This window comes from Ambystoma mexicanum, chromosome 10 (assembly GCF_040938575.1).
Source record: "Ambystoma mexicanum isolate Mex_15411 chromosome 10, UKY_AmexF1_1, whole genome shotgun sequence".
NCBI lineage: Eukaryota > Metazoa > Chordata > Amphibia > Caudata > Ambystomatidae > Ambystoma > Ambystoma mexicanum.
Genome location: NC_090932.1, coordinates 1,437,603,905 through 1,437,627,287, shown reverse-complemented (window position 1 = coordinate 1,437,627,287; position 23,383 = coordinate 1,437,603,905). Strand labels below are relative to the sequence as shown.

Here is a 23,383-nt window from a genome sequence, read left to right as displayed (position 1 = left end):
TTTGGATTCCATTCCCACCAATTTCTTCATTTGTCTCTGTACTGGCTCGGGCAACCCTTGACATAAAATGTGGTTAAAATAATGCCCACGGCTCTTTCATTTCAAGAGTCCAATGCTCTTGATTGTCCTGAATGTAAGCAATAGGGTCTTAATCTTCTTTCATCTTGCGTTTCATAATTGCACCTATATCTGTTGTCAGGATACTGCACTCTTGAGATGCCTCCACATGTCTGCCCTACAATTATTAAATGGCACTCCATTGTGCGCTGTGTTCTGTGCTGTCACATTAGCCTGCTCTCCTCCATATGTCATCTGCTCTTTCTCCAAAAATGGCTGCCAAGAGACTCTGTCTCCAATGGCCAACGTAGTTCCTCCTGTCATTTATTCTAATTCGTAAATCTTATTTTCCCGCAACTGATGTAAAACTCAAGAGTTTGCATCTTATATTATCCTTCTCCATCTGCGGCCATATAATATACTGCGGTCTCGCTCCCCTTTTTCCAATAAGGGAAACTGCGTGAACCCTAAACCGCAATCGGCTCCTGTTGTATGCCTATCCATGGCAGGGACAATGCTCCCTGACCCTCTCCTCACTGGTAATATTTTTAACCTGCTCACGTATGACAGTGATTCTCCTTTTTCACTATGTGATCGTCCTCAGGGACATTCTGGATATGGTAAGGGATCTGGCGTCCTGTCCTTAATTTCTTCCAGATCTGACCATCTTACTTCCTTGTCTGTCTGCAGGCTGCCTTCAGGAGTGCATGCGCCTCCTCCCTCTTCCCCACGGGAGGATTCTCTCTCCTCGTCTGACATGTCTAGTCCCCAACTAGTGTGACTCTCGTCCCCTTCACCCTCGTCTAGTTTCAGTTTACTTAAGCTCTATGCTCAAGAAAAAATGGATTTTCTTCTTCGTTTTGTGTTTTAAATGCTGGGGACGCATCCCCTTTCCCTCGGATTTCATAGCTGCTACATCCCTTTACTTCCTGATAGGCCTCATCAGTCCTCTCTCTGGTGCTTCCTATGTCAAAGTTCTCTTCATCTAGCGGTACTCTAGATACTCATGACATTGCTCCCTTTAACGGAAGAAACTCTTCCATTCTGTCCCATCGTATTGTTGGACTCGGCTCCATTAGTTCCCTTTGAAAGCAGTTAATATCAAGCTCCCGTTGTCTCCTTTTTTGTTCTAATTCTTCATCTAATTCCCTTAGTTTTCTTGCCTCCCTTCTGATTCTCTCCTCCTCTTGTCTTATCTCTTCTCTCCTCACTCCACTCTCCTTTCTTCCTCTTCTCTTCATCTCTGTATCCTTTTGTCCCTATTGCTCCTTGCCTGTTGTCATACTTCCTTTGCTCCTCTTTCTCTCCTTTCCATCTCTTAATCTCTTGTTCTATTTCTGTCGATACATTTGATCGCTCACTTTTCTCTTCTTTATCTTGTATGATCTCAAAGATCCTCTTTTTCTCTTACGCTCCCCTGACTATCGTCACTCCTATAAGCAGGCAGTTCGTATATCGGATTACTATATCTTGCCTCCGCCTTCAGTTCCTTTAATGGATACTACCCTATGTCTTTCATATCAATGCCTGTCACTTCAGGTGAGGCAAGGGGAGCCGAAGGCTCGACACCTTCCTCTTTACATTGGCTAAGCATCCACTCCTCGGGCGGCGGATCTTCCCTCTCTTCCTGATACATCTTCGAAAGCTCTAAAATAGCTAACCTTTTCTCCAATTTCTTCCTCTTGTACGCAGGGGGCAAGTATGTGGTCATGTGTTGCAATGCCGCTTTTGACAGCGATCCCCCTTGTGGCCATGGCATGAACATCTCATCTGCTGTGCATTTCACCCATTCCGCACTGTACTGTTTGAGCTTGGGCATGTGCTTTGGCAATGTCTTACATAAATGCATCAGAAGAGTGATCGCTCCCATTGTGATGAGTCTCAATTGACTGTCAATACTTACCAGACTTTAGAAAAATATCTTCACCAAAAACTATAAATATAAGCACGCTACACCAATCGCCACTCAAACCTCTTTCCATCTCTGGATTGGTACAAACCACTTCCTTAGATAAACAATATAACTCTTTCACTTTTATCTCTATTCTTTCACAACTAACTGTATTGCTCATTGCCATCTTACCTCAACACAAATACACACAGACTAGTTGACTTTTCACATTTAAACCCTCAGTGATCACCCTTTTTTCCTTTTTGTCTCTAATCAATACTCTGATCACAGAGTTTTGCTCATCTCCTTATGTAAAACCTGTTTTACACGTACTCTAGGAACCCCCGCTATGGTGCGAGACAACCTCTTCTGTACTCTCTTGAGTCAGGACTCGTTAGGCGCCATCTCTATTTCTTCACACAGTATTTCCCGTTACTTTCGTTACTTTTAAAATTAACACAACCCCATTCCCTTAATTTGCCATCCCCCTCAATCTACCCACCATTCGGTCATTTTGACTCAAGGCCTTCGGTATCGTCTCCTCCTCCAACCGACCACTTTCGCCTTCCGTCCGTAAAGCACCTGTGGAAATCAAGTAGGCATTTCGTCAGAGGGACCCTGCCCACCTTCTTGATTTTCTTGCAAGATTTCTATTCGGCTGCTCTCCACAGGAAACCCTGCGATCTTCCGGCTAGATGGCGGAGGATGTACGATCGTCTGAAGCTCTGGAGCTTAACAGGTCAACGGGTCTTTAACCATCCTCTGGACCACGTGAACATATAGTTCTTAAATCAGTAACCTGTCATGCATGGATGGGATGCATAGTAACTTTTACACCAAATAATCAGAGTGACTCAGGAAGTTGGCAAAGCCTCATTCGACTGTTTTAATATCAATTGTCTAGAAAAAAACAGAGTTACAACGGACATGGACGGACGTTCACTCGAGCTCTCAAAGCAATTCACATAAAAATACACTTAAGTACTAAAGAATTGTTCATACATGACGTCCTATTATGTAAAAAATAAGGAAAACCTACGGGGGATTGTGGTTGGCTCAAGGGGAATATCTAAGTATACCTTCTATAGGGACTGGGTTGTGATTGGGTCTCTACAGCCAGGTGGACAACCTATGCCCACCCCCCTAGTGCAATTCATATTCAACCGTTATTTGACACACAGCTCATCCTTGGCTATCGAATTATAAGACTCTAAGTTCTATGGCTTCCTACAATTGGTCGGCACACTTGTGCCATGTCTGGAACATTCGGCTCTTTAGCAGCACCTAAGCTCATACCCAGTTGCCGGGAAGTGGACATGACTTTGCTTCCCACCCAATTAGCCCCTCATCTCTCATTGCCAATGACTTCTGCCATAGAGACTGTCTTTGAACTTGGCCTTGCAGTAGATTCTCTTCTCTTGGGAATTAAAGGGAGTCCAGGAACACGGTTATCACAGTTCTGGTCTGCATGCCCAACTCCTGTTTCCATCCTTGGCTCACGTGACAGGAGGTTCTATTTAGGCCTGTTTTGCAGTAAATGAAGTGCATCTTCCATGACGGTATCCAAGTTGTTCAAAAATAGCTTTGGGAGAAACCAAATGCCCACTTAACAACGGAGTGGTCTTCTACCTTAGTTTAGGGGAACTTTGACCAATCGTAAATAGAAAGGTTGAAACCAGAATTATCAACAGTTATTCCCTCATAAACTCTATAAATCACATTCAAAAAATATTTTACTGAGATTCTTTAGATTAAAAATCTCATCACATAAGACCACAATGCATAGTAATTCATAAAAACAACTCTAAGAACATATACAAATATAACAATGACAAAAACGAACACTTCTAAAATTAGAAGATTGGATGTAGAAATGCATCAGTTATTAGCAAGAACTGTAGGTAAAGGAATCAATCCTATTTTTTGGTGTTCAGACCTAATATGGATCTCTAGACAATTTTAAGATTAAAAAGAAATAGCAGTCACCGTATGGCTTTTGAGGAAGAAGCGGAGAGTCTGACTTGTAAATTGAAACAAAGAGGATATCCAAAAAAGCTGATTAAGAAATTTGCAAAAAGAGCGTTTAATAATAACCGGGACGCCCTATTGGAAGACGAGATTAAGCACCCACTTGATGAACGTTTGGTGTGTGTGTGTGTGTGTGAATACCTTTACTAACCTCAGCCTTAAGATTATCCAAATTGTCAGAAAACGCTGGAAAGTGTTTACTGATACTAATCCAGAAGTATCTATCCCTATGTTTGCGTATAAAAAGTCGACCACGATTGGCAATCGGGTAAGTAGTAGCACACCAATAGAGAGGTTTTCCAAAACCACGAGTCTAACCCATTCATGGGGTCTTAAGCCTCCAACTGGTCATTATCCATGTGGTAATTGTGCCACATGTAAACCAACCTCCAAGAAAAACAAAGCAGACATTGGACTACCTAAGTTGTGGCAACAAAAACAGCTGTCCAATTGTAATTCAGAATACTCAGTGTACATGGTTACATGCCTGTGTAAGTTTCAATACATTAGCAAAACCAATAGAAAGGTCAAGGCACGGATTTTGGAACACAAAAGTTGTTTAAAGAACAAAGTTCTTTCAGCAACACTGGTGAAACACTTTATTGAAAAACAACACGGCTATGAGGATTTCCAATGAACGCTGCTTTTGACTATACAAGTTAAAAGTCACAACATGAAAAGTAAGATTTTGTTTGAGAAAGAATAGAGACTCATTTTTTTGACTCGAAGTGACTCCAAGGGTCTAAATGAGTCAATACAATGGTTGAAGATATGATATCTTAATGAGAATTTACATTATATTATTAAGATGTTATGGCCCTGAGTAATGGTGCTTGCGGAGTATCGACCCTAGGGTTGTAGCTAATACCTTACTAAACCGAGATTGGCCGTACTCATGGTTCGATAAGGTTGGAGATTTGCCTGTATTTAGGGATCTCTCTATATAACCCGATCTCTATAAATAATGGAGCTTACCTTTTTAAAAAAGTCAAGGCTAAGAAAGAACTAGGAGAAGTAATTTACAAGTGTTGTTTAACCTTCTAATATGGCGACATATGCCGGTGTTTTCCGGCGAGTTCCGGTGTTTTTGAGTGTGCGTTTACCCTGAAAAGCACTGTTTCCATAACAAGTTCATGAGATTGCTGTCTATATTTTCGAGCGGCAGGGGTGAAAAGAACGTAACCCTGTCGAGACACTGACACAGGTAAGAAATATCCATTGTTTAATAATAAGTGGGAGGTTAATGCTGATCACCCCCAGCACCATTGCTAACTCGTCAATTTGGAATTTGGAATTAGAATATGAAGACTTAAGATATTGCCCCATTACACAAGCCATGGCTAGGGAGTGTACTTGTTACCCTTTGATTTGTCTATAGCGATACCACTCGCAGTACGATGGCGTACTTGAGAATGTCGAGTTAAAATATTAAGTCACAAGATGCCACTCTGCTCGAGAAGTTAGCGGTAGTAAGTCCACCTGTCAATTAGTGAGTCCTCCATGGCTGGTAGGTTGTGCCACACTCTTATGGTCTTCCTAAACTGGTGTGGATGTGTCAGAGGCTGCTCTAGGAAGCCCCGCCATTTTCGTGTATGTTTCTGTAACCTCATGTAATGGGTACGAGGCTTTGCATAGAAAATGAACGAGAAATTAGATCAGACTCGGACTAAATGATGTTTGCTTTTGAATAGTTGATTGCAGACAGTGTACGGACCAGATCTCGTAGTATACAACGCCACGATAGACGTGTGATTGACAACACAAGCGACACCAACACATCCTATACATATGCGGATAGTTATTAACTAAACCATTCTTTCCAAACAGGTAAGATCTATTCCTAACCATTAGATTTGATGGTTTACTTTGATTGGGCACGGTATCCTCCCTGTAGTGGGGGGTTTCGATAACGAGATTAACAATATGGGAATCCTGTTGATATAAGAAAATATTTTTCACAAAGAGATAAAACTAACAGGACAGATTATGACTAAATGAAACACTCTCCATAGCGAATGATGTAGTGAGGGATTTGAATGCCTCCGGCATGGGATAGATGTCTATCCTAATGGTTCCCCCTTCTTTGTAATTACTTTACAGGACTCCTTGGAAGAAACTTTACCTTCTAGATAACTAGTTCAATTTTTTACTGTTACTCCACTGGGGGCCAACCGCACAACGGTGCCCAGGTAATTTAAAAACCGAGGGTTAACCCAGACACCTTTGTTGTGTCTAAAGGAATATATGCAATTGGTTGCTGATTCTCGTTTTTGTTTTATCAATAGTTACACCCTGAGATATATGAATGATGCTTCATTGAAAGTAGAGATTGTAGTAGCTTTTTGTGACTCTAAAGTTGAAGTGACTACTCCTGATGAAAGTCCCACAACGATAGAGGGGACTGAAACATGTTGAGTTTATGACTTGGAGTAAAACCAGGTCTTTAAATCAATCAAGAGATCCAAATTGGGTCTGAACACCAAAATAAAGGAGTGTTTCCTTTACATACAGTTCTTGCTAATAACTGATGCATTTCTACATCCAATCTTCTAATTTTAGAAGTGTTTGTTTTTGTCATTGTTATATTTGTATATGTTCTTAGTAGTTTTATGAATTATTATGCATTGTGGTTTGTTTGTTTATTCATTTGTTAAGCGCACCAGACTCATAAGTAGAAGGGCGCCGCAGTATGAAAATGTGAAGCTTACAAAGTTGCGAAATGTAAACCAAATACAATGCTTACATGCTTACAAAATACACAAAATATACACAAATATATCAAAGATATGCACAATACACAATATACAAGATAAAAGCCAAAGCTAGGGTTGGCCCTGTCTACAAGGTCTAGAATGCTTACATGCTTACAAAATATGCACAAAATATATCCACAATATGCACAATACACAGTATACCAGATAAGAGCCAAACTACGGATGGCCTATTTAAATAGTAAGCCATATACAAGAAATATAGATTGCAAGAGTGAAGCCCACCATGTACCGCTCAGGCTTGCACTATGTTGCACAAGTTCTTCAGATGTTAACACACTATTACACTATTAATGCAGGGTGGGTGGGTCACTTCAGTAGCAGGCACAGCCCGATGGGGGAATAGTGGTCGTTGGCGATGATGTGTTTTATTACATTTCTTCTAAAGTGTAAGTAGGGTTGGTCAGCTCTCGGAACTGGTGGCAGTGAGTTCCAGGATTTAGCTGCCTTTACAGGGAAGCAATTACCACCGATAGTGGTGCACTTATACTTCGGTATGGTAAGACAGTTACCATTCCCACTTCTGGTGGGTCTAAGGGTAGCTCTTCGAAGGGATTGTGTCGTCCGACGTATTCCTTATCTTTGATAATTCGTCTCCAGCTTGCTGGCCTCGGAATTTGTTTTCAGCAGAGGGTGCTGCGCATCGACGTCCGTCGAGTTTGTGTCCCTCGACAGCCACCGTATCGGCGCCGACGTCACCATGCCCATAAATAGCCAAGCGCACCGTCCGTTGCTCAGTTCCGTTTTTCCACGCTTCGTGGGGCCTCGGAATATCGTTGCTCAGTTCTTCAGTCAAATATATTTCATTATTCCTCGTGAATACCGACTCGTACTCTATGGCTTCCTCATCCGAAGCGACGACTCCACGGTACGGCTTCAAAAAATGTTGAGACTGTGGAAAGAAAATGTCGTTGACGGATCCTCACATGATCTGTTTGTGGTGCCTGGGAGTCGAGCACCATTGTTTGGAGTGCGAGGACTGCATGTCCATGATGCCGAAAGCCTTGAAGGAGCGTAAGGGGAAGCTCGAGAGAGGTAAGGCAGTTAAAACTTCTTCAAAAGTTTCCTCGGCGGAGTCGAGACATTCGTTTCCTCGCCATCACAAAAGACATTCTTGTTCTAGATCTCGAAGCAGTTCCCATCACTCTTCAAGATCTAAGCATTCGAAAAAGAGACGTTGAAGATCCCCTTCCTCGTCTTCTTCTGCCGTTTCCCCGAAAAGGGTCTCCTGCCCCACAAAACATAGCTCTCAGGCTGAGTGGGAGGAATTCAGGAAAAAGATGCTTAGCGTCTTCGAGAAAGCGGCCTCGACCCCTCGAAGACTGCTGAGGATGATACCCTGGGTGAAAGACCCGAAAGATCAAAACGCCGCGAGCCGCAGCACCCGGCGAAAGAAGCTACTCGAGAGCGTCATGAACACTCGAGTAAAGGCAAGGTCGCGTCTTCGACGCCGTCGTCTAAGATCCCATTGACGCATAGATCGGCGTCTTTGACGCCATTATCGAAGGGTTCTTCGACGCACAGGTCAGTCGATTCGACACCGTTGTCGACGCCAAGAAAGGACAAACCCAGGGCCACCTCACAGCCAGTGGCCATACCCAGAGCCTCGATCACGAGAATGTCATCGACAACCTCGAGTAGAATTCCGATACTCTCGAGTTCCTCGAGGTTTCTACCAACCTTCTCGATGCCTTTTTCGATGGCTTCGAAGCCTTTAATGTCCGCGTCGACGATGTCGATGTTTTCTCAGCCAATTATGACGAATTTGGCCCCTTCTGCTCCGGAAATGGGATTTATACCATTTCCAAGATCTGATCATTCCAGAGCCTTAGCATCTATTTATGAGGAAGGGGAGACTTCGGATCAGGAGAGACCTTTTGAGTTGCAGGAATCCAACTCCTGTACCAGAGGAATTTTCCTCTGAGGAAGGTAGGTTTAAGGACCTCCATGAATCCTTACATGAAGCAAGTGGGTTGGACACTTCTCCAGAAGTGGAATTTGCCAAACCAGACCCAGGGGAACATGCTGAAACCCCTTATAGAACCTTGATGGCAAGGATAATAGAGTTTATGGGGTGGTCTACACCTTCACCTGCTTTTCAGCAAGACGACCTCACAGACATTTTGGTTAAAGGTCCACAGGAGGATCCTGTGGTGCCATTTCATGCGGCATTACAAAGGAAAATATTGGAAAACTGGGAAACCCCTGAGGTTATCCCGGCGGTTAACAAAAAATGATCAGCCAAGTATAGGGTGTCTATGGCTGACCCTGAATATTTATCTAAACACCCAACTCCGGAGAGTCTGGTTGTTCAGGCAGCAACTTCATCAGGTAGTAAATCGGCTTACCCTACTGTTCCTCAGGACAGGGATGACAAGAGATATGAATCTATGGCCAGAAACTTATTTTCTGCATGTAACATGGCGTTGAAATCCATCAATGCTACTTGTACGCTCGCAAGGTTCAGTCACACGCTTTGGGAGTGTGCTTCATCAGCGGCTGACTGCCTCCCGGAGGGAGAAGAAAGGGAAGCATTTCTCAACATCATTAAGGATGGTAAGGACGCAATGTGCGAATCCCTTCAGACTGGCATCGATTATGCTGAGAGCATCAGCAGGGCCATGGCGGCAAGTACAACAATCCGGAGATTTGCTTGGTTGCGAAAGTCTGGTTTTGCTCCAGATGTGCAAAGCAGACTCTTGAATATGCCCTTTGACGGCTCTTCTTTGTTTGGTAAGAAGGCGGATGACAGTTTAGAAAAGCTTCAAACATCAAAGGCAGCAGCAAAATCCCTGGGAGCTGCAATCCGTCAGACACCATATCGCCCCTCAGGAACCTCTTGGAGAGGTAAGTCCTTTCGCTTCTATTCCGCATTCGGAAGAGGCAGAGGACAGCCGGTTCAAAGGGGTCAGAAAAAATTCACCCGAGGTGGACGGGTTAAAAATACAAAAGCCGCAGGTGCCTCTTTTCCCTCGGCATAAGCATCAGCCGCCTCCAAACCGCTCTGAGGACTCTCCTCACAAGACACCAGTAGGGGACAGGTTAACTCAACATCTGAAGGAATGGCAGGCTATTACGTCAGATGCTTGGGCATTGGAGACAGTTGCCCAAGGTTACTGCCTGCCTTTTCTACGCATCCCTCAGATTCATCCACCGGGGAACAGCTCTCTGAAAGTTCCAGATCCGCTCCTCTTGCAGGAAATTGTAGACCTGCTAGAGAAAGGTGCCATAGAACCGGTACCTGTAGCGGAGAGGAACAAGGGCTGGTACTCCCCCCTACTTTCTCATCCCGAAGAAAGACGGAGGACTGAGACCTATCTTGGACTTACGAGAATTGAACAAGTTCCTCAGGAAGGACAAGTTCAAGATGGTAACTCTCTCTCAGATCCTTCAGGCCCTCCAGCTCTAGGACTGGCTGGTATCTCTGGACCTCCAGGATGCTTATTTCCATGTGCCAATCCATCTCAAACACAGGAAATACCTGAGGTTCGCAATTGGCGGCTCTCATTATCAATTTCGAGTTCTGCCATTTGGGCTGACCTCTGCCCCGAGGGTCTTCACCAAGTTAATGTTGGTAGTGGCGGCAAGTCTAAGCAAGGGAGGGATTCATGTCTACCCCTACCTGGATGATTGGCTGATCAGGGCTGTATCTTCGGAACAAGCACAGATCCAGCTGGATTATGTCTGCCACTTCCTTCACAAACTGGGCTTCTCATTCAATTTAAAGAAGTCACAGATGATACCATCACAGAGGCTCCAGTTCATTGGAGCGGTCCTGACACTTCTCTGGGAAAAGCCTCGCCATCAGAGGTGAGGGCTCAAGATCTTCTGCAGATGGTCACCAAGTTTCAAAATGCCCAACATCTCCCAGCCTTCGACTTTTTGAGGTTGCTAGGCCTCATGGCATCCTGCATCTTCCTTGTGCCAGAGGCTCGTCTGAGAATGAGATCTCTCCAGTGGGCACTAAGAACCCTGTGGTCACAGTTCTCAGGAGAAATGACAGATCTCCTTTGGATTCCGGACAAGGTAGCCTGAGATCTTCAATGGTGGGCTTATCGAGAGAACATTTTGAAAGGAGAACTGTTTTGGCAACCATGACTGGAGATAACAGTAGTCACGGACGCCTCACTCTCGGGTGGGGAGCCCATGCCAACGACTTGACCATCAGCGGTCGTTGGTCTCCATCGGAGTCCAGACTACACATCAACCTATTGGAGCTGAGAGCGATCAGACTAGCGCTGAAAGCTTTCCTACCCATCAGTACAGGGAAAACATGTCCTGATAATGACGGACAACACAGTGGCCATGCACTACCTCAACAAAAGAGGAGGCGTGGGATCACTGCCACTGTGCAGAGAGGCAATGCAGCTCTGGTTTTGGGCAATTCAAGAAGGAATCTCTCTATCGGCAGTTCACCTAGCCGGAGAGAAGAACTTGACGGCGGACGCTCTGAGCAGGCAGGGCACAGTCTCCCACGAATGGGAACTAGCTCAGGAAGTCCTTCAGGAAATCTTTGCCCTTTGGGGATTCCCTCAAGTGGATCTGTTTGCCACCAGTACCATCAGGAAGTGCAATCTGTTTTGTTCAAGGGAATTTCCCCCGAGAGGAGCTCTAGGGGACGCGTTTGTAGTGGACTGGGAGTTTCCACTCCTGTACGCGTTTCCACCAGTCCCTGTCATTCCTGAAATGATCAGGAGGTTGAGAAGATTCCGGAGGACCATGATCCTAATTGCCCCAGACTGGGCCAGGAGAACGTGGTACCCGGACCTTCTGGACATGTTCATCTGCCCTCCAATTCGCCTTCCACTCAAGGAGAATCTTCTCTCACAGAAGGGAGGTCAGGTTCTCCATCCAGACATCAGAACCCTCAGCCTTCACGCTTGGCTTCTGAAAGGTTGATATACAAGGATTGGGACCTCCCTGATGACGTTATGGAGGTGTTGCTTTCGGCCAGAAGGCCAGCAACAAAGTCTTTATACCGCTGCCGTTCGAACAAATTTTGCAGCTGGTGTAGAGAAGAGAATATCGACCCCTTTTCATGTGGTACACCAACCGTTTTATCCTTTCTACTCTATTTGGCAAATTCAGGCCTTCAAGTTGGCACTATCAAGGGCTATCTCGCAGCGCTATCGATCTTCAAGCACACTGCAGAGGAGCCATCGTATTTCAAATTACCCAGAGTGATACAATTTCTAAAGGGATTAACTAATGTCTATCCTCCAAGACCATTCCAAGTTCCCTTATGGGACTTAAATTTAGTCTTAAATTTCCTGATGGGTACTCCTTTCGAACCACTGCAATCTTGTTCGCTAAGATTTCTTACCCTTAAAACTGTCTCATTAGTGGCACTAACATCTGCTAGAAGGGTGAGCGAATTACAAGCTCTATCTTGTAAACCCCCTGATACAATTATTCATAAAGACAAAGTTGTCCTACAGGTGAAGCCTAATTTCCTCCCAAAGGTGGTTTCTGAATTCCACATCACTCATAAAATTACATTACCTTCATTCCATCCTCCTCCCCATATGGGGAAAGAGGAAGAAAGGCTACACAGGCTGGACCCAAGGCGGGCTTTAAGCTTTTACATCAGCAGACTTGCTAGGATTAGGCAAGCAGACCAACTGTTCGTAGGTTACTCAGGGCACAAATTGGGACTACCGATAACAAAACAGACCATTTCCAGATGGATTATTTTGGCCATTCTGGAATGTTACAAACTAGCAGGGAAAGAGCCTCCCCAAAATCTTAGGGCTCTTTCAACCAGGGGTATCGCAGCCTCTTCGGCCCTCCAAAGAGGGGTTCTGGTTCAAGATATATGTGCGACTGCCACATGGTCGTCCGCACATACCTACACAAGATTTTACAACTTGGATTCCTCCTCTAGTCAAGAGACTAGGTTTGGCAAAGCAGTATTACATTCTGTTCATTCCTAAAAGGAAACGTGGTGTTTTTACTCCCACCTCCAATTACACAACACTGCTATGAGAGTCTATCAAAGATAAGGAATACGTCGGAGGACACAATCCCTTCGAAGAACAAGTTACTTCTTACCTGGTATCGCTCTTTCGATTGGATGTTCCTCCGACGTATTCCTTATCACCCCTCCCATCCATCACCGCAGTAATACTTCCCATGTGGTTGCAGCTTACGCTCCTTCAAGGTCAATAACCAATTCGGGCATGACTTATCTTATGCTACAAAAACGGAGCTGAGCAACGGACGCTGCGCATGGCTATTTATGGGCATGGTGACGTCGGTGCCGATACGGTGGCTGTCGAGGGACACCAATTCGACGGACGTCGATGCGCAGCACCCTCTGCTGAAAAAAATTTCCGAGGCCTGCAAACTGGAGACGAATTATCAAAGATAAGGAATACGTCGGAGGAACATCCCATCGAAAGAACGTTACCAGGTAAGAAGTAACTTGTTCTTCTCTGGAGTTTGTCTGTAAGATAGCTGGGGGCTGCGTTGTTGAGGGCTTTATGAGTCAAAGAGAGCATTTTTAATTATATTTTATTAGACGTGGATAACCAATTATGGTTTCGTCTAAGGAAGGAAATATGTTTTTTTTGTTTATGCCCAAGGCTGCACTAAGGTCATTATTCTGTAATATTTGGTGCTTTTGAATAGTGGATTTGTTAGCTCCACTGTATAGGGCATTGCAGTAATCCATTCTAGAGAGTATTAAGGCTCTGGCTTGAATCAAGCAACTATCATTGGATAGGAAAGGCTTACCAGCTCTGAGTAACTTCAAGGTGTGGGCCGTGGAGGAGGTAAGGGATTTTACCTATTTGTCAAAAGACAATGTAGAATCCATGTAGAATCCAAGGGTTTTCACCTCCTTGGAAACTTTAATAGTGTTTCCGTCAATATTAAAGGAGGAACATTTTTGGCAAAGTTTTTTAATGTTGGCCTGTGATCCTAAAATGATCAGCTCAGTCTTATCGGCGTTCAAGCAGAGGCTGTGAGTGGCCATCCATGCTTGAATGATAAGATAGACTTTGTTCACCAAACCTGTGTCCTTTCTATGATCCCCAGAAAGCGGGAGGAGAATCTGAGTATCATCTGCATAGTTAGTGTAGGTGATACCCAGATGGTCCAGATCATCGACCAAAAGTTTGGTGAAGATATTGTAAAGGGTTGGTGAGACGCAGGAACCTTGAGGATCACCTCACAGGATAGGTGTCGGGTCTGCAGCTGCTGAGGGAGAGAAGACTCTCGTGGTTCTCTCGCTCAGGAACGACTCAATCCATTTGATGGCTCCCGGTGAGAAGTGGGCAGCGGAATCAAGGTGTCGGCATAGGACCTTATTGTTGACCAGATCAAATGCGGCGGATAGATCGAGTAGGAGCAGGAGTACTGTCTTACCTTTGTGTCTCTGCTCGACTATTTGGGACTTGAGGTCGATTAATGTTGTGTCTGTTCCGTGTAGTGGGCGGAATCCAGATTGTCTGTTGTCTAAGAGTTTGTGCAGTTCAAGGTGTTTTTGAATTTGGATATAGGCAGCTTTATGCAATATTTTAAGTAGAAATGGGACCGTGTTGATAGGTCGGTAATTAGTAGGGATAAGAGGATCAAGAGTCTGTTTCTTGAGCAGGGGGAGCACCCATGACTGTTTGAGGTTGGCAGGGATAGTGCCTGTGGCAAAGAAGCCATTTATCAGTTTGGTAATAAAAGATAGTTCTCTAGCAGCATCATTTATTAATTGAGCAGGGCAGATATCGTCGTTACAGTTTGAGGGCTTTAGTGACAGGATAATGTTTTCTACTTCCAAGGTAGACATTTTGGAGAAGTGGAAAGTAGTATTATGTACCAGTGGTGAGACACTAGGCAAGAGAGTATTAGGCGAATGCTGTAGGATCAGTACATCTTTTTTTTTTTTTTGCTGAATTTTGTTTTGGAGCGTGTTCATTTTGTTTCATAGAGCTTGTTGGATGTCTGTACATCAAGAATTGTCTTTGGTACAAACATCGGGTATGGCTATTGGGGACTCTAGTTCTTTGAGTATGGAGAAAAGTTCTTTCATACTAAAGTTGGAATTGGCGATGCGCTCATCGTAGGAGTTTCGTTTTTGCCCGACAGATTGCCTTCTTGTAGTGTGAGGAAAGTGAGGTTAGTTTAGCTTTATTCTCACTGGATGGGCAAAGTCTCCAGTTGGTTTCACTTTTTCTTTTTAAGATACGAAGGTCTTCAATTTGTGGTGTGAACCATTTGTTTAAGTGGGCTGTTGGTTTGCTGGGTCTGAGTTTAACGGGGGCAATTTTGTCCAGGATAGTGAGCATGATGTTATTGAATTTCTGAACTAGGATGCTAGGATCAAGATGTCCTGGCAGTGCATTCAAGGTAGGGAGGATCATAGGGATAACTTTCTCTACTGTGAGACTTTCTTTGCTTCTATTAGCACATGGTGGCACTAATGGCTGGGCCAAAGGGGTGGGTCTTGTGGTAGCTAGGTGGAAGGACACCAAGAAGTGGCCTGTCCATGAAAGTGGCAGGATGGATAAGATAGTTACTGAACAGTTATAGTCCGCTATCCAATCAAGTATTCTCCATTTTAGGTGGGTAGGTTTATTAACTTTTTGGGATAGACCTAGTGTGTTGATTGTATTTGCTATTTCTGTGGCATTTTTATCCATTTGGTCAATAAAACCCAAGTTAAAGTCTCCTAATAGAAGTAGTTGCGAGGAGGGTTTAAGGTTATTCGAGATTGTTAAGCAGATCCTCCTCAAAGGTACCAAGGGGACTAGGCGGTCTATATATTAGGTGAATGGTAAGTGTTTGTGAATTATTTATTTGGAGTTTGGCTGAGAGAGTTTCACATGATTGTGATAACTGGGTAGGGGCTAGCCTAAGGCCGAGACATGATTTCGAAATAATGGCAATACCGCCTTCTCGGGTACTGTCTCGGTCTTGTCTAGCTATCGTGTAGCCATCGGGGATAGCTAGCATAAGTGCAGGTCCTGCTGCATCATGGAGCCATGTTTCTGTGACTGCAAGGAAATCCAAATTACCTTCAATGATTAGATCTGCAATGTCCGTGGCGTGGGTGACAATCGATCTAGCATTGAGCAGCGCTCCTTTGAGGGGGGAGCCTCAGTTACTTTATGGGCTGGGGTAGGTATGTCAGAATTATTAATACACGTCTTAAACTTATCATTGTTAATTTGATAGGCAGGCTTATTCAAGGTGGACAGTGGTGGTATCAGCTTCAGGTGGCTAGGTATTAAGCTAAGTTTATGGTTGGTTTTGAGGTTAGTGCCCGGAAGGGATCTTCTCAGTGGTTCATATAGTTTAGTTAATCTAGCGTGAAATCTATCATTTCTGTTTGTCGTGGCACAGGGTAGAGAGGTGTGGGATACTGTCTCTAGGGTCCTGTTGTAAGAGGGTTGACTAGTGGTAACAGTGTTTGTAAGGGTGGGCAGGCTAAGGTCTGAGAACGGTACTGGCAGAAAGTGAGTACTGTGTTCTTGGCTTCTAGAGTTAGCATACATGGAAACGGCCATGGTGCAAAGCAATATTGCTAAATTGAACATCTTTCCAATTCTCAAGTCACAAGATGGCACGGCACTGGGCGTGCTGGGTCACAGCTGGGTGGCACAGTATTAAGCAGTATAGGGAACAAGGTACAGTTCCTAAGAGTCGAGTGGACACTTGGGCCTAATCAGGATTAAGTGGCCTCAGGATTGTGGTCTCATGTGATGAGATTTTTAATCTAAAGAATCTTAATAAAATATTTTTTGAATGTGATTTATAGAATTTTTTTATGAGGGAATAACTGTTGATAATTCTGGGATCCAAGTTGTGCCTAGGATATTTAACGAACAGCACCATATTGTCAGCATAGAGCGAGATCACCACCCTATGCTTGAAAAGTTGTATCCCTCTACGTAGGTTGGCCTCCCATATACTTTCTGCCAGGGGTTCAATTGCCAGGGCGAACAACAATGGTGAGAGGGGGCACCCCTGTCGAGTGCCCCTGCTCAGTTCTATCCTCTGCGTGACCTGTCCATTTACTCGTACCCTTGCAACCGACTGTGAATATAAGAGCGACACCATGGCTATAAAATGCTCTCCCAATCCCATCCTGCACATAAATGTAAACAAGAAGGGCCATTCCACCGAGTCAAAGGTCTTAGTGGTATCCAACAGGGCAGCCACCACCTGGTCTTCCTGCTCCAAAACAGAGATCAGCCCAAACATTCTCTATATCCTAAAGGAAGTGGAGCGTCCTGGGATAATTTCAGCCTGATTAGCCCTTACCATTGTACACATTAGTGGTGGCAAACTAGAGGCTAATATTTTGCCCAGTATTTTACTATCTAGGTTAATGAGAGCGATCAATCTGTATGATGCGCAATCATTCGCTGCTTAGCGTTTAAAGTTTTTTGCCGTCAAGCCATCTGGCCTGGGGCCTTCCCATCAGGACCTCCTCCAATAATAATGGGCAACTCAGTCCCTCCTTTTCCTCGTCAGTGCCACCGGTGTAGGACCGTCCGGTCTAGGTATTTTTCTAACTCTGCCTGAGTGGTATGTGTTTGGGAGGAGTATAATTTCCCATAAAATCGGCAAACATCCTGCATTATACCAAGGTAATCAAACCTCTCCACACACTGATCATCTGTTATAGATGAGACCAGGTCCTGGTGATTATCCTGCCTTGTAATCCTCGCTAAATGTCTACCAGGTTTCTGTCCCTCCCTGTATTGCCTCACTGCCGTCTTCCACCCAATTAATTTAGCCTCCCTATGCACCAGTGTTTTAAACTGTTGTAGGCATTGCATTATTTCTGCACATTGCCCTGGTGTTGCCTTGGACTCAGTTGCCTGTAGTTTATTTATGCGCTTCTCTGTCAATTACTTCCCGCCTTATTTGTTTCAACATCCCCACTTCTCTCGAGATACACTCCCCTCTTATCACACATTTGAGACTCTCCCAGAGTATCCCAAGGGAGTCCACCGATCTGACATTAGTGTCAAAGTAGGTGTCTATTGATCCCGTTATGCCTTCACGGAAACTAGTATCCACCGGGGATTCACATTTTGACCCTCCAATGTTTCCTCTCCATCCCTTTGCCCGTCAGGTCCATGCTCAATAATACCAGGGCATGATTCGAGAGTGTGTGAGCCAGTATTGCCACCTCTGTGATTGCTCCCATCAATGCCTGTGATACCAGGAAGAAATCCACGCGGGAGCGGAGTAATGGACCGAGGAGTAGAAAGTATATTGCTGTGTCTCACAGTTCATACACCTCCAAACATCCTCTAACTCCCATGTGTGACACATGCCCCTCAACTCACTTGTACCCCTGGTTGGTAACCCTAGGGGGCCCACCGTACAGTTGAGGATATGATCCAATACCGCATTGAAATCCCCGGCCCATATATCTTCTGGTGGGGAATCCCCTATTTGAAGGTCTAGCCACTCTAAGGTTGTTATGGTGTCTTTGGTCGGGCCATAGTAATTAATGAAGGTGTACAGTCGGCCCTGGATCTTCCCCCGCACTATCAGACTCCTCCCCTCTCGATCTTTAGTTGTGCTGATCAGGCGGAACTCTATAGTGCTACTGATAAGAATGCATACCTCTCTCGCATATGAGGAATGAGAAGAAAAATATCGTTGGCATCCCCAGCTTTTCCCAAATTTTCACTCTGCGTCTGACATCAGAGGATTCTCCTGCAGGAACGCTACGCCCACATGATGGCGCTGTAAATAGAGTAGAACCCTACAACACTTAGATGGGCAATTTAGCCCCCTAATGTTCCACGTAAGACATTTAATCGAACCCAGCATCCCTTGGATATGATAATAATCCAGGATCAAAACCCATACTCCTGTATTGTTCCTGCCCCAACCAGTTGTCCCAATATATCCCATTTGTATGGATCATGCCTGCTTCCAAGAGTTCCTCTTTGTCACAACCCCACTGCCCCTCTCCCCCACCGACAACCCCCAACATTTCAGTAACACATCTGTCCACCCCCTCCCCTAGCCGACCACCCCAACAGGCCAGCCTCACCCTGTTCTGAACTGTTGCTTCCGCTTGAGAGGCAACTAGAAGCCCAACTATGCCCAGCACCTGCTACAGGAAGGTCCATTCAACGAGCTCTCTCTGAGCCATACCAATCTACATGAGTCACCAATAGCCATTACCAGGTCCACTCCGTTCCAGCTGCAGTGTCACTCGTTATTGCCTCTGGGTCTTGGGTTCCGTGGTAACTGTTCAAGAAATGCATTTGCCTCCTCCGGGTTGTGAAAGAACAGCGTACGCTCCCCATGCTTCACTCGCAATTGGCCAGGAACATCATAGCATAGCAAATCCTTCTCTCCTGCATCCTTCTCTTCACTTCTATGTATGTCTTCCTTGATGCCTGAACCTTGTCTGAGAAGTCTGGAAAGATTTTAATTGTATCTCCCTTATATGTCAAAGTTCCCTTTTCTCTCGCCTTGTGGAGGGCCAGGTCTCTGTCTCAGTAGTTTAACATTCTTGCTATGATCGGGCGTGGGGGATTCCCGGGTATCAGCATTTTGCCATTGGGTACTCTGTGCACCCTTTCCATGATGAAGGTAGCTGAGAAACCCTCCACTCCCAGTGCATCCCTCAGGATCTATTCAATTAAGGGCTTCATGTTTCTGTGAGTCACTGCTTCGGGGATGCCAATTATCCTTAGATTATTTCTCTTAGATCTGGATTCCAGATCATCCTGTTTTTCAGTTCTTTTATTGCCCTTTTCACTTGTATGATGTCCCTGGAGCATGTCGGACGCTGATGGAACCGCATACTCAACGGTCGAGATCCAACCCTCTGCCTCATCTAGTCTTTCTCCATGTTTGTCAAGGCGGACCTGCATGTTGTCCACCTTGCATGTCAAAGTATTTAACTTCCCATCAATGGACTGAATGCTGTTCTGTTGCTGGTTGAACATCTCTTTTATGTCACAGAATGCAATTGCGGTATCTTGTGTCATGGGTACTGTACACCCATCCTGGGATTCAGTAGCTTTGCTCTGTCTAGGCTGGATAGCGGCTTCAAAGTGACGTTTAGTTTGCTGCTTCCCCGCTTTATTTGCCTTGGCCTTTTTGTGTGACTCTTCACCGCTCTCAGGTATGTTCGCCTCTTCGATAAGACCCAGCTCCCTGTGCAGACTTTGAGTCTCCAGATATTGTCCACCGTTCTGCCTCTCGCCACAGGATCAGTGGCTGGGGCCGAGTTGTTCCACGCCGACTGCAGTCCGCCGCCTTGATCCACCAAGCGATATCTGAGGATCTTCACCTCCACCTTTGATCCTCCAGTGCTCTCTCTGGCTATTGGCATAACTGGTTAATACTCTAGCGACCTATTGTGCCCCACCAAGGGGGAGGGAGCTCAGCAGCCCCTTTTGGTGGAAAGGAGGGGCAGGGGGGGAGCAGTCACAGGTATCTCTGTACTCTATCAGTGTCCTCTGGGGTGCAGTGATGTACCACTGTCGGCTGGTGGTGTAGTCTGAATAGTCCAGTCCACTCTAGCGAGTCTACTCTATGAGCTTTCAGATGGCTGCTGAGACATTGCGTTATCCCCACTATTTAGTGTCAGCAGTAGTGTTCAGACTGCAAGGCCGTGTTGGCCTCCCCTGGGTGATTGCCTATGTGATGGCATTAGCCCTTTAGTTACCTCCGTTCCTACTTTGTCCACCACTACTGGACTCTGACCGGAACAGGAATGGGGGCCAAACAGACCCCAATTGTTGTCTAACTGCAGTCCCTTCATCACGAGCGCGCCTCAGGAGTTCTCCACCTGATTGCCGGTATTATATTGTATTTGGTTATTTATATAGCGCCCCCCCCCCCTTGTGTGGACTCAATGTGCTTTTTAGGTTGGAACACCCTCGGTGACAGTGGTCAATGTGCTGGAAAATCAAGAGTTTAGATTAGGAGATGCTTGTGTGCATTCTGCCGGTCTAGGACTTTGGTGGCTGGTTAGGCTCGACTAAGCAGCCCAGAGCGAGGTCAGGCATGTGGGTGGGCGCTGTTGGTGGTTTGCGATAGAATGCTATTGTTGAGAGAGTCCGATGTGTGACCAGCTATACCGGATTTCTTTCGTAGGTTGTCGCTCTATGCTACATCAGGTGTTTCAGTCTGGACATGGCTATATGTGCTGCTAGACCGGAAAGCATAGCCATAGCTGCTTTCAACGGTGCATAGATGCTTGGCTGTGCCTGCAGCCTCTGTGCATAGATGTGGTGTAATATATGTACTGGTCTTTAAGTTATACGTACCGTAGCCGTGATGAATGATATTCACAGTTATATCTAATGTGATACTGGCTGATGTTAACAGTCCTGTCTAGATGTGACATGAGCTAATATTCGTAATTCTACCTATAGGAGGCAATGGCTGACATTCACGATCCTGTCTAGATGCGATGAAATCTAGCATATGTAGGTCCTCTACCAGAAGCTGGATTGTGGTCTTGTTACTGTGTCCAAGGCTGCAAGCCTATGCTTCGGGCGTCATCACCAACTGCTCCCTGAGGGCTGCTTACAGCGGGCTTCCCTCGCCTCGCCACAGGTGAGGAGTCTCTGCTCATCGGGGCTGGGTCTCCCGTGCCCCGCCGCCTTCGGATGCCTTCCTGTCCTTATTTCAGCCTGCTTGGGTTAGACTAGTAGTGAATGGTCGGGCCTCCATTCCAGATTGTTCATCCTACAATGGACGCCAAGAGAGGGGTCCATAGCGGGAATGCCATGCAGTCCAATGTCCCACAACGAGCACTCCACTCGTCCCATTCTCACCCCGTTCCCACAATAGAGTCTGTGCCGAATCTCCAAAGGTGTGTCTGCAAAGTATCGGGTCACTGCACACTGTGCTGTCGTCGGCTCACTGCAGTGTGCTGACTGGTCCGAGCGCCACTGGGGTCAGTGCAGTTCAGGCAGGCCAGGCCAGGCGTGCTGCCTCCCCATCAGTCGTCACATTCGCGGCCACCGAATGAGTGTTGCCAAAGTACGTTTAGGGCCGGGCGAGTCTCGGCCACTCCACGTTGTCCCTCTCGAGGGCCTTACTTCCATCAGCGAGTGTCTGTCTGATGCTTCAGCAGAGCGTACGAATTTGTCTTTGTTTTCCGCCTTTCGCCCCAACGTGTACTCTCTTCCTTTATCTGCTTCTGTAGTTTCCACCTACTCCAGGCTGCCTCTTCACATTACCAGCCATACACCATGAAAGTCGTCGCCGGGGGGGGGGGGGGGGGGGGGGGGGGGGGGGAGGAGGAACCTCCGCTGCGCCGGACGAATCTTCCGTTGCCTAGGTCCAGCAGTGCCCACTGCTCGTCCTGATATGCAGGGGGACCTTGCTCAACTTTGCTGCAGCCCACACTCGTGTTGATCGTTCCAGGAATGGCAGGATCTTTACCGAATAGTTAATCGGTGCTGGGAGCTCACAGGCTCCTGGCCATCTTGGTCGGGCTCTCTAGTGCCCTCTCCTTACTCATTAGTTAATAACTCCCCCTATAAAACCCCCTGTGCCTAACGCCACAGCCTTTAAGACCTTGTAAAAATCTACTCCCCTCGTACTTCGTGCCAGTCATGTTTTTTCTGGTCACTGCTTTATGCATCAGCTGCTCGGTTAGTTATTATCAATCCCTCTTATGTATAGCACCTATTATAGGATTGCCCCATACACTGTTATTGAATTGTGTTGTGTTTATGGTCGAAACACGTAATTCTCTCAATATATAAATACTGCAGAGAGGGTACTTTTCAAATGTCCAATATTGAATCAATGGAAGTGAGGAGGTAGCTTGCATTTGTAAGATATTTTGTAGTCGATCAATGTCCAGGGTTACATAGGAGGATGAGGAGGAGCACAAGGATTATAAGCATGTGATTTAGTAAATAGTTTAGGAGATTCCGCTGTCCTACAATTTGGGTAAACAAAGTGGGTACTAGTGGCCCTCTTATTGACCACTTGTTTGAAAAGGGGAAGTACAGTCTGACCGAAAGCAGTATTGATTGCATTGACCTGACCTCACCAAGCAGGTTGCTTTTTATTTTAATCATGTTTGTCTTTAGTCAGGATGGTGGGTGGCATGTTGGAAATCCAATGCCCAATGATATTTTTCATCTAGCCTACCCAACCTATTCCTCTTTACAAAGTCATGCTTGCCCACTTGAGTTTAGTAGTAACATTCTTCTTTGTAATTCATTTCAATTTTTTGTTGCTTGAAGAACGAGCCAGTACAGGCATTGGGTGCTGGGCAACATATTCTTCTGTAACTGTATTTGTCAAAGATGATCAACCATATCAAATAGTAAAGTACAGGTTGTGATCCTGGACAAAACTCCAGTTTACGCTTTTGTGTCAGCATGTGAGATAACCATTTGCCAGGCACTGCCATAATGGTACTGCCTGGCCTTAAAATGGCAACAGGGAAAATAGGATTACCTGGCAAATGCCTATCTAATGCTTGAACAAGAGCCAACACTATTGGCTTTGCCAAGGCTTCATAGGACTTCAGTGCAATGAACAGATGCGAGGATGCATTTATTGGCTACAAGTCAAGTAGCTGAAAGAGCCTTTGGTTAAGACGTTATCACACCACGACCATGTTTACAGCTGTAATTAAGCCATTAGCTCTTAGCAGACTAATTAGAAGTAACACTGTCATGCT

The 23,383-nt window shown here is 45.5% G+C and overlaps 1 protein-coding gene across 1 annotated transcript in view; it reads left to right on the top strand.

Moving 5' to 3' along the window:
- PTPN11 (protein tyrosine phosphatase non-receptor type 11) overlaps positions 1–23,383 on the top strand; it is a 1,257,273-nt gene that overhangs the window by 51,504 nt on the left and 1,182,386 nt on the right. The window lies entirely within an intron of this gene.